Here is a 17,790-nt window from a genome sequence, read left to right as displayed (position 1 = left end):
CCGGAAAAACTCGATTTTCGGGCTTTGGCCGGAAAACTCGGTATTCCAGTTTTGGCGGAAAAATTCGGTTTTTTGGGTTTTGGCGGAAAAAACTCGGTTTTCGGGTTTTTGCCGAAAAACTCGGTTTTCGGGTTTCGGCGGGAAAACTCGGTTTTCGGGTTTCGGCGGGAAAACTCGGTTTTCGGGTTTTGGCGAAAAAACTCGGTTTTCGGTTTTGGCGGGAAATCTCGATTTTCTGGTTTCGGCGGGAAAAACTCGATTTTTCGGTTTTGGCGGGAAAACTTGGTTTTCCGGTTTTGACCGGAAAACTCAATTTTCGGGTTTTGGCCGGAAAACTCGGGTTTTCGGCGGAAAAACTCGATTTTCCGGTTTTGACCGAAAAACTTGGTTTTTCGATTTTGGCAGAAAAACTCGATTTTCCGGTTTTGGTCGAAAAACTCGATTTTTGCTTTGACGGCGAGAAAAAAAATTAGGTTTAGAAATCAGGTAAACCTTTGTAAATTCCTATAATAAATTAAGGATATTATCGACTTTTTATATTTTTGGATGAGTTTACTGTTTCTGGAAACGTTTAAAAACTTCATCCAGAAATCCTGAAAAATTTGGATGAGTTATGAAAAATATCTGGATGCTGCGTCCAACTTAATCTCTTATTTCACATCAAACGAACATTTGTCTGCGTCTGCATCTGGATGCCGCGTCCAGATAATGAAACGAACAGGGTCTTACCAAAAAAAAAATTATTGGATGTGGAAAGTAAGTGCTGTTTTAATATCGATTTTTTGTCAAATATTTTAGTTAACAATGTTTAAGACACATGTGACACATGTATAAAAAGATTCTTCCTATGTTTTGCTTCAGTCTTACTCAAAGCTAGTTTTAGTCACTATCATAAATCATTACAATTTAACATCATTATATTATCATAATACCTTTTTGTAAAAAACAAAGATATTCAAATTTCATGATATAAAAGAGGTGGTATGTGTAGTATGTCATACTGATATATGGTGGAGAAAACAATACCACGATGAGCAAAACTGAGTGATGATAAATATCACACAATCTTAAGAGTAGAGATTACGAAAGTCATGGATAACATAAAATATATTAGTTTGTGATTTCATAACGAAAGTAAGGAATTGATTCATATAATTACTTTCATGAATTTGTGAACTTTTTCTTTCGTTTCTTATTGAGATATATACCACAAGCAGGTCGTAAACTTTCAAAAACTTTTACTTTTCAAAAATGCCTTCTAAAAGGAGAATGTGGAAGAGGTTTTAACTATCGCGACCCAAGATTTGGTCAATTTTATAAATTTAGGACAAATCCAGAAAGCATTCATACATTTATATACATATATAATTTGGTCATACGAGTATCTAAAGGCGTTACAGAATTTAGTAGAAGCACGACCTGGTCTTGGTAATATATTTTTTTTATGCGCAAAGTGTTGGTAACAACAACTAAGAAAAGGGAAGGGAGTGTATACTTATAGAACATATTAAAGTTTGGCACGTGAGAAGAGATGCAGATATGGGTTCACAGGATCACCACGTCTTCACATTTAGGCGAAGAAGCAGCATCGGCTCTTCGCCACCTGGCAAGTTCACAGAGTACAAATCTAATGATCCATCCCTTTATCACGTGATCTCTATAAAGTTATCCCCACTATGGTCATTCTGAACCGAAACTATTATGTTACAACATGTGCGATCTCTTACGATATGAAATTATTATTATCAAATGACCATGTTACCAAAATGCTCGTCTAGTGCGGGATAAGGCGTTCCAGTGTAGATGCTATGTCAGTGCATGCATTCACGATCTATTTGTGGTAAAGAATTATACGTACCAAATTTTGTTATTGTCTCTAATCTCTTTAATTTTTTTTCAAGCAATTAAACTGTTAGCAAAACGCTATATAATGTACTATCAGCAAAACGCCATATAATGTATTCAAGCAATTAAACAATACATTATATGTTTCTAAAAAAACAATACATTATATAGCGTTTTCCCATTCCATTTTTAGAGAAAATACATGTATTGTCAGCAAAACGCGATATAATGTATTGTGTTTATAATGTACTAGATTATGATCCGCGCTTTAGAAGCGCGGAATATTTTACGATAAAAATTTTCACTAATAACTTAACAAATATTTTGGTAACTTTTAAAGAGTGTATTTAAAATATTTTTTGCATTTAAATCAGTGTTTTTAAATTCAACCGATTGTGATTATACCGGTTAATCGGGAGATCTGACAATTCAATTTAGGTTTTTAAAATATTCATATTAACAAAAATCACTAAAATCCGAAACTAACCGATTGAACTGATTGATGACCAATATGTAATCTAATTTGATTTAAATTGTAATAGTTTCATAATTTGTAATCTTATAATCCAAAATTTAAAGTTCATTATTTTGCAATTTATGAAAATTATGATGTTTCTACAAAATTTTAAAGAGAAAAATGATAGATATAAAATATTAAGATTAATTATTGTATTGTTTGGAAACATTGATAGTAATATAAAAATATATTGTTTGGAAACATTGATAGTAGTATAAAGAAATAAGTATATTGTTTGGAAACATGGATAGTAATATAAAAAAAGAACATTAGTTATTTAATGTAGGTTTAACTATAAAGTATAAATGTGTATTTAATTTAAAAACTTACAAAATAAATGTTAGGTCCAACAAAATGTTTCTGTTTTAATAAAATACTAGATTTTGATCCGCGCTTTTGAAGCGCGGGATATTTTACGATGAAAAATTTCACTAATAATTTAACAAATATTTTGGTTATTTTTAAAGAGTGTGTATTTAAAATATTTTTGCATTTAAATCAGTATTTTTAAATTCAACCCGATTGTGATTATACCGGTTAATCCGGAGATCTGACAATTCAATTTATGTTTTTAAAATATTCATAATAAAAAATCACTAAAACCCGAGACTAAACGATTGAACTGATGGATGACCGATATGTAATCTAATTGGAATTAAATTGTAATAGTTTCATAATTTGTAATCTTATAATCAAAATTTTAAAGTTCACTATTTTGCAATTTATGAAATTATGACGTTTCTACAAAATTTTAAAGAGAAAAATGATAGATATAAAAATAACTAAGATTAATTATTGTATTATTTGAAAACATTGATAGTAGTATAAAAAATATATTGTTTGGAAACATTGATAGTAGTATAAAGAAATAAGTATATTGTTTGGAAACATGGATAGTAGTATAAAGAAAGGAACATTAGTGATTTAATGTATGTTTAACTATAAAGTATAAATGTGTATTTAATTTAAAAACTTACAAAATAAATGTTAGGTCCAACAGAATGTTTCTGTTTTAATAAGATAGATTTGTCAGCACATGCATTTATGATCCGCATGAAAAGAATTATACATATGAACATTTTTATTAGATCTAATTTCTTCAATTAGTAATCACTAATCTCTGCAAAAACGCTATCATAGCTTTTCTTTCATAATATGTCAAGTCAATAAAACTTTTAAAATTTCTGTCTGGTAGATCTTGTAGAGTTCTACCGTTTATAACTTCTATATTCCATGGTCTTCTCGTTTTATGTGTGATGCATTGTCTGTACATCTGATGTTGTAGATGTCATGAAACTCAATAGCTTGAACACTTGGCTCTCTTTTTTCTTCTGAACAACACACTGGGCTATGCTATGTTTTTCTCAGAGCATTTCCAGCATGCGTTTGGAAGTAACTAAATTTGAGTCCATAAAGACCACGTGTGTGTGCTGGCAAAGGACACTTCTCTTATTGTAATAAGAAGATTGCAAAACTATCAATATGTATTTGTGAACGCTGAGAAATGAAAAATGACGTTTTAAAAAAAAAAAAAAAAAAAAAAAGAAAAAAAGAAAAATGACGTTTTAAACTTCTTCAATGCTCTGAATACTGCATTATACAGCTTATCGTCTATGAAGTTTTTTTATTTTTTTTTGAAAATTCAGGTATCCAGACCTTTCACTTAGTCCGACTATCCCACCGCGTCCAACCAAAACTGACGAGCAAAGTTCTGGAGGCCAAACGAAAACCATGTTAAATCCGCCGTGACCGGAATCGTGATGGCGGGCACTTCAGCCGAGGTTCTTTTACCACCAGACCACGAGGTCCGGTTTCGTCTATGAAGTTCACAATTATATTTCTCAAAAATAAAAAAGATTCACAGTTACTATTTACTAAACAGAATTTTATTTAATAAAATGGAAGCATGTTTATGTTTATTGATTAATTTTATTTGCTCTTTAGTTAAATTTCCTGATAGTTTTCTAAAGATTTTTGGAATGGTGTGTTTTAAATTTCTACCCAAATTTTTATTTTCACTCCTTTACTCAGAATATTGCAACCCCTCTACCATGCTCATTAGATATATTACAACAAAATAATGTACATATCTAAAGTCCTTAGCTACCTTATATACAAAGTCATGAGCATGATATCGAGTTTCTATTGTTTTTTATCTCTTAACTGATAGTACATTTAATATATATATATATATATATGATATCGAGTTTGTATTGTTTTTTTATCTCTTAACTGATAGTACATTTATATATATATATATTAAATGTTATATTAAATAATAACATTTCCAATAATGGGCAATGGATATTTTTTTGATTATGGATAGTTTTTGTTTTTGACAACAGAAAGATTTTTTTTTTTGGAATGATATAGAATTGTCATAGGGAACCCTAAAAGAATACATCTATAATAAAGGAAATCTATAATAAAAATAGATTTTATTCCATTGTTTTTTCTAAAATATAAATATTCAAATATAAAATAAAATATAGAGAAATTCTATTTTTTACTCTGTAAATGTCCCAAGGACCAACTCTAAGGCCATTGGTGGTGCTTCGTTACTTTGCAGCAAAGTAAAAGTTGACAATATTATCATTGATCATTTGACCTTCTATTTTATCTACGAAATGCCAAAATATAATATTTAGAAAATACAATTTTTGTTTTGGTTGGATTCTGATGATCCTGACTTAGCCATTTCGCCATCGAACATAGTTAGTAATAGCGCTCAAACTCTTTATGAGCATCCGCAGGCATAGTCTATGGTGATTGATTAGCTTCGAATTTTAAATTTTGCATCTTCCATAATTTTTGAGGTTGAATCCATGATATGAATGGTTTTGAAAGGGACTCTGAAATATGAATGTGCATGTTGAGAATCATGTTAAATAAAATAGATTTTACAAATAAGATTCATGAGTTCCGACAAATGTTATAAAAAGAAATATAAATCTTGTGCTTTTAACACTATCCAAATACGTAACAAGATAACCCTATATTTTCTCCTTTCACTTAAATATAGAAGTGATTATATAAATTTGATTAAAAATTACAGTTTTAGTTGGTAATTTATTTAAAAACTGATATTCCTTAAATTCTTATAATTTAGAAAATATATAATAGATATTTTCGTTCTTAAATTTTTATAAATATTTTAACAACTTAAAAATGAATAAAAACTGAAAATATTTATCATTAAAAATATTTAATATAAATATTAAAATAAATTTAATTGAATTTGTTATTTTAAAAAAACTTGTGCATCTTTTAAACCAAGTACTTTATAACAAAAACACATTCACAAATAAGGAAATATTTTCCCAAAGAAGATATCTCTCTTTAGAATCATCTCCGACCTCTCTCTAGAAACTCAGAAGTGATCATCAGCTTCCGGCCAGTGGGTTTGGCTCTCCTAGTCACCGTCGGTCCGGCAAAATCTTTCTTTTCTTTTTTTTCTTTGCTTTGTCTCAGCGATAGTTTCGGTGGCATCGTCTTCGCACCGATTTGTCTTTGCTTCCGGCTATACACCGTCTTCTGCGGTGGTGGTCCGGCAATGGTTTTCCGGGAAACGATGGGTTATCCATCATTTATTTCCGGCGTTAGACTCTGGGATCGTGCCGTTTCTTCTCGGATGGTGATCACCGGCTTTCGTTTCTCGTAGATGTAGTTCGAGTTGTGTGAAAAGTTGTTACTTGCGGTGGTTTAGAGGCTGAATTTGGACAAGATTTCGGTGTAACCGATGGATGCTCTATGAAGTTCGGGCTTTTCTGTGATAGACTTTGATTTCTATATCTTCAATATTTGTCGTTGGAAGTGGAACTCGATGGTTGTGGGTGCTTGTCCCGGTGAGTCTGGTGGATGTGATTCGTTTAATTACAGCGTTGACTTCTATGGAGAAGGAAGTGGGTGACTCGCGATTCCGGTGAGGTTTCGGTTTACGATCTCGGCGGCGACCAAAAACCATGAGAGATGACGAAGCTTCCTGCACTAACACGCGTCCCATTGTTGCTGCAGTTTCGCACACGTGGGGAGACGTGAAGAGTGTTTTGGACTTGGGTCTCAATTTTTTTTAAGTTAACGGTTTGGGTTTAGTGTGACATATATTGTACGGATCATTTATGGGCCTCTCTTTGTAATATGTTTTTCATATATAATATACGAGATGGCAAAAAAAAAAGAAACCAAGTACTTTATATATATTTTTTTAATGTTTGCTTTGAGAAAGACCAATAAAGATACAGGTGGATATGTATGTTGAATTATGTTATTATTTAAATCTTTTTCCTTTCCTAATGAATTTGATCCTTTTCATTTATATCCATCAAGGCCCAGACGAGAGAAGTCAGTGGGCCACGCAAGCGGTGGCTCGTTGCTCGAAGCAATGTCCTAGTCATACTCTGCTCTCTCTCTTTCCCGCCATTTAGCCGACTGCCATAACTTGGGTCCCACTTTCCCGCCCTTATTTCTTCCCGCCCAAAAAACTGCCACCACTCAACCTTTCTCATCTCCTTCCACGTATTCACCACTGCCACGTGCCTTGTCTGTGGTGTGGACTCTCGAATCCTGGAAAAAGTGCCTATTCCAATCTGAACAATTTGGATCGTGCTAAATACAACTCGAACTAATGGTTAGTGACAAATACAACCCGAACTCAATTAAAACTTTAAAAACCTACTCGAACTTTTTAAAACGTACTTAAATCTACATTGAAATATTATTAAAAAGTTGACATTATATAAACTACTATTTTTTCATCGTATTAAATTTTAAAACTTTGGTGATAATTTTTTTTTATTTACATAAATACATAACATGTTTTTACTTATTATATCTTCAATAAACTTATATCTTACTAAAATATAAATAATAAAATATTTATAATTACATGATCTTAAATATACTTAAAATTTTGAAGTTATTTATAAAAATTTCTTGTATAGATTATTTTTATTTTTAAAACTTAAGTGATTTTTTTCAAAAGTTATTATTATATATTTTAATATTTTGTTCAATTTTGAAAGGTAAAAGGTTCAAAATATAAATAACTTCAAAAATTTTGAACAAAATATCAAAATATATAATAATAACTTTGAAAAAAATTCACCTAAGTTTTAAAAATAAAAATAATCTATACATTTTTTTTATAAATAACTTTAAAATTTTAAGTATATCTAAGATAATTTAATTATAAATATTTTATTATTTATATTTTAGTAATATCTAAGTTTATTGAAGATATAATAAGTAAAAACATGTTATGATTTATATAAATCAGAAAAAATTATCACCAAAGTTTTAAAATTTAATACGATGAAAAATAGTAGTTTATGTAATTTCAACTTTTTAATAATATTTCAATGTAGATTTATGCACGTTTTAAAAAGTTCGGGTAGGTTTTTAAAGATTTAATTGAGTTCAGATCGTATTTGGCACTAAACGTTAGTTCGGGTTGTATTTGGCACGATCCAAATTGTTCAGGTTGGAATAGACACTTTTCCCCTTTCCCCTCGAATCCTCTGGCTCGTTCATAAGGAACCTTATTAATTAATTATTAATTATAACATGTACTGTATAACAGTCTTCTTTTTTTTTAACAACAAATATGTGTAACAGTCTCATCCTTTTCAAACATGGATATGGTTTCACTAGATAACTGTTACAAGATCTTGTGTCTTGTTAAGAGTGGTCCGGTTTAGTAACGTCAACTAAACCGTTCTAGAAGGATTCGAGAATATACTTGGGTCTTAAGATAAGTATTGTGTATAAGATATTGTTGGGTAGTTGTAGATATAGACAAATCTCATGTGAATATATTGTAACGAGTATATATACCCGATGTGGTGAATGGAATAACACAACAGTTCACAAACATACATTCTCTTTAGATTTACATGGTATTAGAGTCGGCACAATACTCTGACCCTTTAATCCGGCCCGGACAGTGGCCCGATCAACCCATTAGCTGATGGCCCAGAGAAAACTCAGTTCTTCGAGATAGCTAGAAAAAGAGCATTATCTCGGAGGGATACGATGGATTCTGCGAGATTAATGGTTATACGCACCATTATCTCGAGGGAGGGTATTGGAGAGAAGATCCCACATCGGAAATATGAAAGGAACATTAGTAATATATAAGGGATTTGGGCCACTCCACTAATTGTCAATTGGTTTTAAGTGGAAGCCCAAGAAACTTATCATGTCTGCAACAACATCTGAAAATTCAAATAATGTGTGTATAATCTATAATATAATGGGACAGTGTCTTCACTCCTGAGCTGCCACGTCATCAGAAATGTGGGCCCCACATGGTATTTATTTATTTTTGTTATTTGTAATAACGTGTTTGTGATCAAATGGGTTTTGTAGCAATTTTTTCCTAAAACCATGGCCCAAAAGCTCTTTTTTGTGTAACTACACGAAAACTTTCTCTGCTTGCAAAACTAGGTTTTTCTTTTGTCTCTATCTCGTCTTTTTCTCGGTCTCATCTACCTCTTTGCACGGAATTCGCCTATCCAAATTTCACTGCTTCTAACCTCAGATTCATGGACAACTACAAAGAAGCTTTCCTCTTCTCATGTAACTCTATCTTCAAAGCTGGTTTATTCAGTCTCGGAGACGGTTCCTCTTCCGGATTCTAATCATCCATGTCGATTCCGATTCCACAATCTGGTCCTCGAATCGCGACTCTCCCGTTTCAATCTCGGGGAAAATGAACCTCTCCCCTTACTCTGTGATCGAAGACCGTATAAGCCAAAAACCGGTTTGGTTAACGCCTGTTTTAGTCTCTCCGGTTTACTCCCTTTCCGTTAACGGACTCGGGAATCTCCTTTTGCATGATCGTCTCAACGCTTCTCTTTGGGAAAGCTTTAGATTTTCGACCGACACAATCAGACAAAGATTACCCGTTATGTTCTTGTCCGGATCTGTCTCAAGGTACAATCTCTCCACGGGAGATTATAGATTCGTCGTTGTTGAAGCGGTGGGTTTATAAAGTGGAAAGCTTATCGCGGTAAGCTAGATATTGGTAAAACCCACCCTTTTGCTTAATGTCTTCAGTTTCTTGACGCATTGATTTACTTCATCATTTTTTTTTTTTGATTTAGAGCTTCTTGATTCTTGATTCAATTGTTCAACAGGGACTATCTCTCTTTGCGGTACTTATGATTTATGTCCTTTTTCTTGATCTGACCATGTTTCTCCTTACAGTCAACAAAGAATATTTGCGGTTCAACTATTTGAGTTGCACAGACTGATTAAGGTAAATTCAAATTCAGAAGGTTTCATGAATAATTGTTTTGTTCAAACGTAGTCAACTGTAATTTATTTTCATAATAACAATAATAATAACAATAAAAATAATCAGGTTCAAGGACTTATTGCTTCATCATCAGATGTCCTGCTCGATGAGATCAGTTATCTCGGTAAAGCTGCTGCTAAACGCTATCCAGTGAAGAAGCTTCTTCCCTCAGAATTTATAGCAAAGCCTCCTCTTCTTCCACACGCTACCAACCACAGAAGCAGAGAAGACTGACCAACATAAAATGGAATGCTCAGCTGAGAACGTAGTCGCCAAACCAAGGTCAGCATCAACCACCGTCCAACTACATCATGCCTTTTGCGAGCGATCCACCACCAGCTGTAATGGATGTTACTATCCTCCTCAGTCTCCTCTCCCTGGAGGAAATCAGCAATGGTTGGTCCCTGTAATGTCTCCTTCCAAAGGGCTAATATACAAGCCTCACCCAGGTCCAGGAGGACACACAGAGGCCCCCGTCAATAATGGGTAGTTTCATGGGCGGTGGTAGTTCACCTCCTTTTCCTGGTAATGGTTACTTCCCTCCTCATGGTATAATGCCCACTATGATGAACCCTTACGGTTCACAACAACAACAGCAACCCAATGAGCAAGTGAATCAGTTTGTGTATCCTGGAAACCTTCAGTCCGTTAACACCCAACAACAGAGCTCCGTTAATGAAGCGATCTCACAACAGCAGCCAACAAAGTCTTATCCACGGGCTAGAAAGAGCAGGCAAAGGAGCACATGAAGCAGTAGTCCAAGTGGTACAAACTCTTTTCCGCCATTGTCAGTGGTTGATGATGATGGCAACAATGTGCAAATGATGACGACAACAATGAGCAAATGATGACGACGCGACAACCACGAAAACAACTGTTACTCAGACAACAAGAGATGTAGGCGGTGGGGTGGCGAGAGTGATAAAGGTGGTTCCGCACAACACCAAGCTGGCGAGTGAGAATGCTGCAAGGATTTTCCGGTTGATACAGGAAGAACGTAGACACTACGACTCCTTTTCTAACCACTCTTACGCTTGTCTTTTTTTTCTTGATCGTTTTCGTAATTTGTGTTTGCGACTTGCTCTATATGTATCTTTAAAAAGTAGAAATTGTGATACATGTTATGCTCCAAATATTTACAATATAAAAAAAAAATCTTCAAGCCTTCAAACATGAAGACCACAAACGTGTAATGACTCTTCCCCGTACCTTATATACACATTTAGAACTTCTAGATATATACAAAAAAAAATCGTTTTAACGAAAAAAAAATTCATCGTGTGAACCAACTTCTGAGACACTTCTATACAGTACTGATAATAACATATTATTATTAGCTTTGGTATATGTTTATAATACATAATATACGTGTTTCTTTTAAAGATAACTCAATAAGCTGAAGAGAAAGTAACATCCAAAATTGTAGTATTGAATAGATAGTATAAAAGTCACTTAAACTGGAACGCACACAAAAAAAAATGAAAAGTCAAACAATTTTATTTGGAAATTTTTTATTTTACTTTGCTTGGTCATTAAGAACCTAATGAGCCTTATCCAAATTTATAAACCCTCACTTATGGAAGCTAATTGTCGATTTTCGTAAACCCAACAACCCACTCTACATTGTTATTTTCCTTGATGATCAAGTTGATGTCATTCTCTCCTACGATTATTACAAGGGCAACCTAACTATGCTTCCTTGATGATCACACCGATGTCATTCTCTCCTATGAACCTCAATAGTTTCATAGATAATTTAGCACAGTTCAACAATGACTACAGCAAACCAAAAACTTCATAAATACGGGAATACATGCTCACATTGTGATAGAGCAACGACTACATCTACGACCTCCGCGCTTGCGCGGGGGCTTTGCCCCTAGTACTAATAGTGAACATGGAATTTTTTAATCGATTAATAAGTAACGAATGAAGTAAAGCCGAGAAGTTGTAAACAGTTTTATAAAAGTCGTTGAGTGGAAAATAGTAACTACTACTAATCCGTCCCACACGGCTTGGTACAGTCAATTTGGTGTTGGATGTGTGAGCACTGAGCAGTATCAATAGTCTCGTTTGGCTTAGAATATTGGATCTTCTGAGCTGGACGTTTCATCTACTAGGCTAGGCTTTTCGGATTAGAGGTCATAGATCATTGACTAGCTTGTTTAGATTCTGTTGTCTTCACCTATTATATTTTAGCATGTGGATCAAGACAAGTAAAAAGACCATCAAGATGAGAACAAGTTTACAAGTCTACTGAGTTTTTCACGTAGGGTAGTCAATGGTTGGTATAAAAGTCTCCACTGTGTGGTGGAAAAGAATAAAAACCTTCTTCAGAAAGGACTAATCATTGATCGTTACATGTCATACTCGTTGATGATAATCTCATATCATGTTGATAAACAGTCTTCGGTTTTGTATGCTACAACCGATGTCATACTATGATGCACATTTATTGGTGACAGGACATACAATAACGGATATTTATATGGCGCAATAAATGTAGACAAACCGAAATCTTGTGTCTATGGTTATTAACGTTCTGTATTTTGGTCGAATGTATGATCACTGATCCGGCGATTAGTAGATCCTTTTCCTTTTGATGAACAGTACCGCCGGATCAGTGAGTTTTTATTTAGCTTACCGTCAAATTTTGTAGGTTATACTAAGAAAGTATTGAGTTTTTAGTTAAATTCTCTATACACTGAATTAATACTCTTTAATTTTTAAAACAATTTCTAACTACATTCTAAATTTTTATTATCATATCATAAATTGTATTGCATGGTACATGTTCATCGTTTAATTTCTTAAAAATTGTTTTAATAAAACTTAATATCTTATATATTAAAACATAAGTCACAATCTTGATTCATGTGTGATTTTTTTACAAAAATAGACCATAACTAGAAATCAGTTATCATTCATTTATTACTAAAAATATATTTAATAATTTATCAAGCATAAATTAACCATCAATTCCTACAAAACTGAAACTCTTAACAAACTAATATATTATTTCTTATCTTATATATTAAAATAAAAGTCATGATTTATTTCATATGTGATATTTAAAAAATAAATTAAAAATTGGTTTTATTATTAAAAGCAAATTCAATAGGACATATATATTCTAAAAGCAATATGCAGATGATGATTTGAAATAATTAATTAATTTACAGTATGAAAATAGAAAATTATTGCATTTAAAAGATATATACATTTAAATATATACTAATTATATAAAATAAATATCCGTACGGTTGTGCGAATCCAGATCTAGTACTTCTTAAATTAGTGGATTAATCACTATGAAATCTCTATTCTTTAGAGAAATGGAAACAACCAAGGTTCCTAACTTCCTTGATGATTATCCTATGTTAGTTTCTGATGCAAATATACATATAAACAATATTGTCATATTTTTTATTTTTTCTCAAAAATGTGTACTAACCCTACGAAAATATTGAGTTTTAGGTTAAATGCTCTATATTTCTAAGCTTATACTCATTAGTGTTGTATAAATGTATGATAAAATCTCTTATATGGTAAAAGGACATCGTTCTAATTTTTAACAATTAAGTTAGTAAAACTTCATATGCAGCCTAAATAATTGGACTTACCACAATGAAAATTTTATTCTTAAGAGACACAAAGAAAACAAAGGTTCTAAACCTCTTTAACCATCATCTTATGTCAATACAAGATGCAACTATGCATTCAAACAAGATTATCTTATTTATAGATTTTTTTTTCAAAAATTTGTGGGTTAACCCCTTCAGAAATATTGAGTTTTCGGTAAATGCTCTATATACTGAAGTTTATACTCTTCACTTTAGTTTAAAAAAATTAGACCACATTCTACATTTGAATTAATATACTCTAAAGTCTCTTTCATGGTATATAGAAATCGTTCTAATTTTTCTAATATTTAGCTTACTAAATTTCATATACTAACTAGATTAGTGAAATTAACATTATAAAATCTTTATTATCTAGAGAAACAGAGACAATAAAGGTTCTAAATCTCTTTGACCATCATCTTATGTTAGTGCTCGATGAAACTATATACTAAAACCAGATTTTCATATTTTTGAAATTTTTCGAAAATCTGTGGGTTAAAAAATGAGTTTAAAAATTGCTCTATATACTCACGTTTATACTCTTCACTTTAGTTTAAAAATTTCAAACCACATTCTACATTTTAATTAACGTATTCTAAACTACCTTTCATGGTATATAAGAATCATTCTAATTTTTTATATCTAGTTTAGTAAAATTTCATATATTGTTTAAATTAGTGGAATTAGCATTATAAAAATCTTTATTATATAGAGAAACAGAGACAATAAAGGTTCTAAACATCTTTGACCATTATCTAATATCAGTGCTCAATGGAATTATATACTAAAACAAGATTTTCATATTTTTTTTAATTTTTTCCAAAATCTGTGGTTTAACCCCTTTTAAAATAATGAGTTTTTCGGTAAATACTTTATATACTAAAGTTTATAGTCTTCACTTTAGTTTAAAAATTTCAAACCACATTTTACATTTGAATTAATGTATTCTAACCTATCTTTCATGGTATATAGGAATCATTCTAATTTTTTTTAAATATTTTGTTTAATAAAATTTGATATACTGCATAGATTAGTGGAATTAGCATTATAAAATCTTCATTATATAGAGAAGTGGAGAAAATAAAGGTTCTAAACCTCTTTGCCCATTATCTAATATCAGTGCTCGATAAAATTATACACTAAAACAAGATTTTCATATTTTTGAAATTTTTTCCAAAATCCGTGGGTTAACCCCTTTTAAAATAATGAGTTTTAAGTAAATGCTCTATATACTGAAGTTTATACTCTTCACTTTAGTTTAAAAATTTCAAACCACATTCTACATTTGAATTAATGTATTCTAATATTTATTTCATGGTATATAGGAATCATTCTAATTTTTTAATATTTTTTTACTAAAATTTGATATACTGCCTAGATTAGTGGAATTAGCATTATAAAATCTTAATTATATAGAGAAGCGGAGACAACAGAGGTTCTAAACTCTTTGACCATCATCTTATGTTAGTGCTAGATGAAACTATACACAAAACCAGATTTCATATTTTTGAAATTTTTCGAAAATCCGTGGGTTTAACCCATTCTAAAATAATGAGTTTTTTTGTAAGTGCTATATGTACTGAAGTTTATACTCTTTACTTTTGTTTAAAAATTCAAACCACATTCTACATTTGAATTAATGTATTCTAAACTATCTTTCATGGTATATAGGAAATCATTCTAATTTTTTTTAAATATTTGTTTACTAAAATTTGATATACTGCCTAGATTAGTTGTAATTAACATTATAAAAATCTTCATTATATTGAGAAGCGGAGACAACAGAGGTTTCTAAACTCTTTGACCATCTTCTTATGTCAGTTCTCAATAAAACTATACACTAAAACAAGATTTTTCATATTTTAATTTTTTTTCCAAAATCCGTGGGTTAACCCCTTCTAAAATAATGAGTTTCGGTAAATGCTCTATATACTGGCAGTTTATACTCTTTCACTTTTGTTTAAAATTTTTAAAACCACATTCGGCATTTGAATTAAATGTATTCTAATCTATCGGTATATAGAAATAATTATAATTTTTTAATATTTTGTTTACTAAAAATTTGATATATTACCTAGATTAGTGGAATTAACATTATAAAATCTTCATTATATAGAGAAGCAGAGACAACAGAGGTTCTAAACTCTTTGACCATCATCTTATGTTAGTGCTCTATGAAACTATACATTAAAATCAGATTTTCATATTTTTGAAAATTTTCCCAAAATCCGTAGGTTAACCCCTTCTAAAATAATGAGTGTTTGAATAAATGCTCTAAATACTGAATGTTGTACTTTTTACTTTTGTTTAAAAAATTCAAAACCACACTCGACATTTGAATTAATGTGTCTAAATCTATCTTTCATGGTATATCGGAATCATTCTAATTTTTTAATATTTTGTTTGCTAAAATTTGATACCCTGCCTATATTAATAGAATTAGCATTAAAAATCTTCATTATATTGAGAAGCGTAGACAACAGAGGTTCTAAACTCTTTGACCATCATCTTATGTTAAATGCTCAATGAAACTATACACTAAAAACTAGATTTTCATATTTTTGAAATTTTTAGAAAAATCCGTGGGTAGCCCCTTCTAAAATAATGAGTTTTTTGGTAAATGCTCTATATACTGAAGTTTATACTCTTCACTTTTGTTTAAAATTTTCAAATCACTTTCGGCGTTTGAATTAATGTTTTCTAAACTATATTTCATGGTAAAATAGAAATCATTCTAAATTTTTTTTAATATTTTGTTTACTAAAATTTGATGTACTACCTAGATTAGTGGAATTAGAATTATAAAATCTTCATTATATTGAGAAGCGGAGACAACAGAGGTTTTTTAAACTCTTTGACAAGCATCTTATGTTAGTGCTCAATTTAACTATACACTAAAACCATATTTTCATATTTTTGAGATTTTTTACAAAATCCGGGTTAACCCTTTCTAAAATAACGAGGTTTTGATAAATGCTCTAAATACTGAAGTTTATACTCTTCACTTTTGTTTAAAAATTTGATACCAACATTCGACATTTGAATTATGTATTCTAAACTATCTTTCATTGTATATATGGAAATCATTCTAATTTTTGTTTAATATTTTTGTTTACTAAAATTTTGATATACTACCTTGATTAGTGGATATTAGCATTATAAAATCTACATTATATTGAGAAGCGGAGACAATAAAAGTTCTAAACTCTTTGACAATCAACTTATGTTAGTGCTCAATGAAACTATACACCAAAACCAGATTTTCATATTTTTGAAATTTTTCAAAAATAAGTGGGTTAACCCCTTCTAAAATATGAGTTTTTGATAAAATGTTCTAAATACTAAGGTTTATACACTTTACTTTTGTTTTTTCAAACCACATTCGACATTTGAATTAATGTTTTCAAAACTATCTTTTCATGGTATATAGGAATCATTCTAATTTTTTAATATTTTGTTTACTAAAATTTGATATACTGTCTAGATTAGTGGAATTAGCATTATAAAATTTTCATTATATTGAGCAGCAGAGAACAACATGGGTTCTAAACTCTTTGACATCATCTTATGTTAGTTACGAAGAAACTTTACATTAAAACCAGATTTTCATATTTTTGAAATTTTTCCAAAATCTGTGGGTTAACCTCTTTGTAAATAATGAGTTTTTGGTAAATGCTTTATATACTGAAGTTTATACTCTTCACTTTAGTTTAAAAATTTCAAACCACATTCGACATTTGAATTAATTTATTCTAGTCTATCTTTCATTGTATATCAGAATCTAACTATTTTTTAAATATTTTGTTTACTAAAATTTGATATACTGCCTAAAATTAGTAAATAAGCAATATAAAATCTTCATTATATTGAGAAGCTGAGACAAACAAAGATTCTAAACTCTTTGACCATCATCTTATGTTAGTGCTAGATGAAACTATACACTCAAAACCAGATTTTCATATTTTTGAAAATTTTTCGAAAATCCATGGGTTAACAACCCTTATAAAATAATGAGTTTTTAGTAAATGCTCTATATACTGAAGTTTATACTCTTCACTCTTGTTTAAAAAATATCAAATTAATATCGACATTTGAATTAAAGTATTCTAAACTATCTTTCATGTTATATAGGAATCAATCTAATATTTTTAATATTTTTCTAAATAAAATTTGATATACTGCCTAAATTAGTGTAATTAGCATTATAAAATCTTAATTATATAGAGAAGCGGAGACAAAAGAGGTTCTGAACTCTTTGACCATCTTCTTATGTTAGTTTTCGATGAAAATATACACTAAAAACTAGATTTTAATATTCTTTAAATTTTCCAAAATCCGTGGGTTAACCACTTCTAAAATAATGAGTTTTCGGTAAATGCTATATATACTAAAGTTTATACTCTTCACTTTAGTTTAAAAATTGCTCAAAACCAAATTGTACATTTGAATTAATGTATTCTAATCTATCTTTCATGGTATATAGGAATCATTCTAATTTTTTAATATTT

The 17,790-nt window shown here is 30.7% G+C and overlaps 1 pseudogene; it reads left to right on the top strand.

The window, feature by feature from the left end:
• Positions 1–8,733: 8,733 nt before the first annotated feature.
• Positions 8,734–10,871, top strand: LOC108836642 (protein EARLY FLOWERING 3-like; annotated as a pseudogene).
• The last annotated feature ends 6,919 nt before the right edge of the window (positions 10,872–17,790 follow it).

The sequence above is a fragment of the Raphanus sativus genome, chromosome 9, assembly GCF_000801105.2.
Source record: "Raphanus sativus cultivar WK10039 chromosome 9, ASM80110v3, whole genome shotgun sequence".
Taxonomy (NCBI): Eukaryota; Viridiplantae; Streptophyta; class Magnoliopsida; order Brassicales; family Brassicaceae; genus Raphanus; species Raphanus sativus.
Note: the sequence above shows the minus strand (reverse complement) of the source record. Positions and strands in the feature narration are given on the sequence as shown.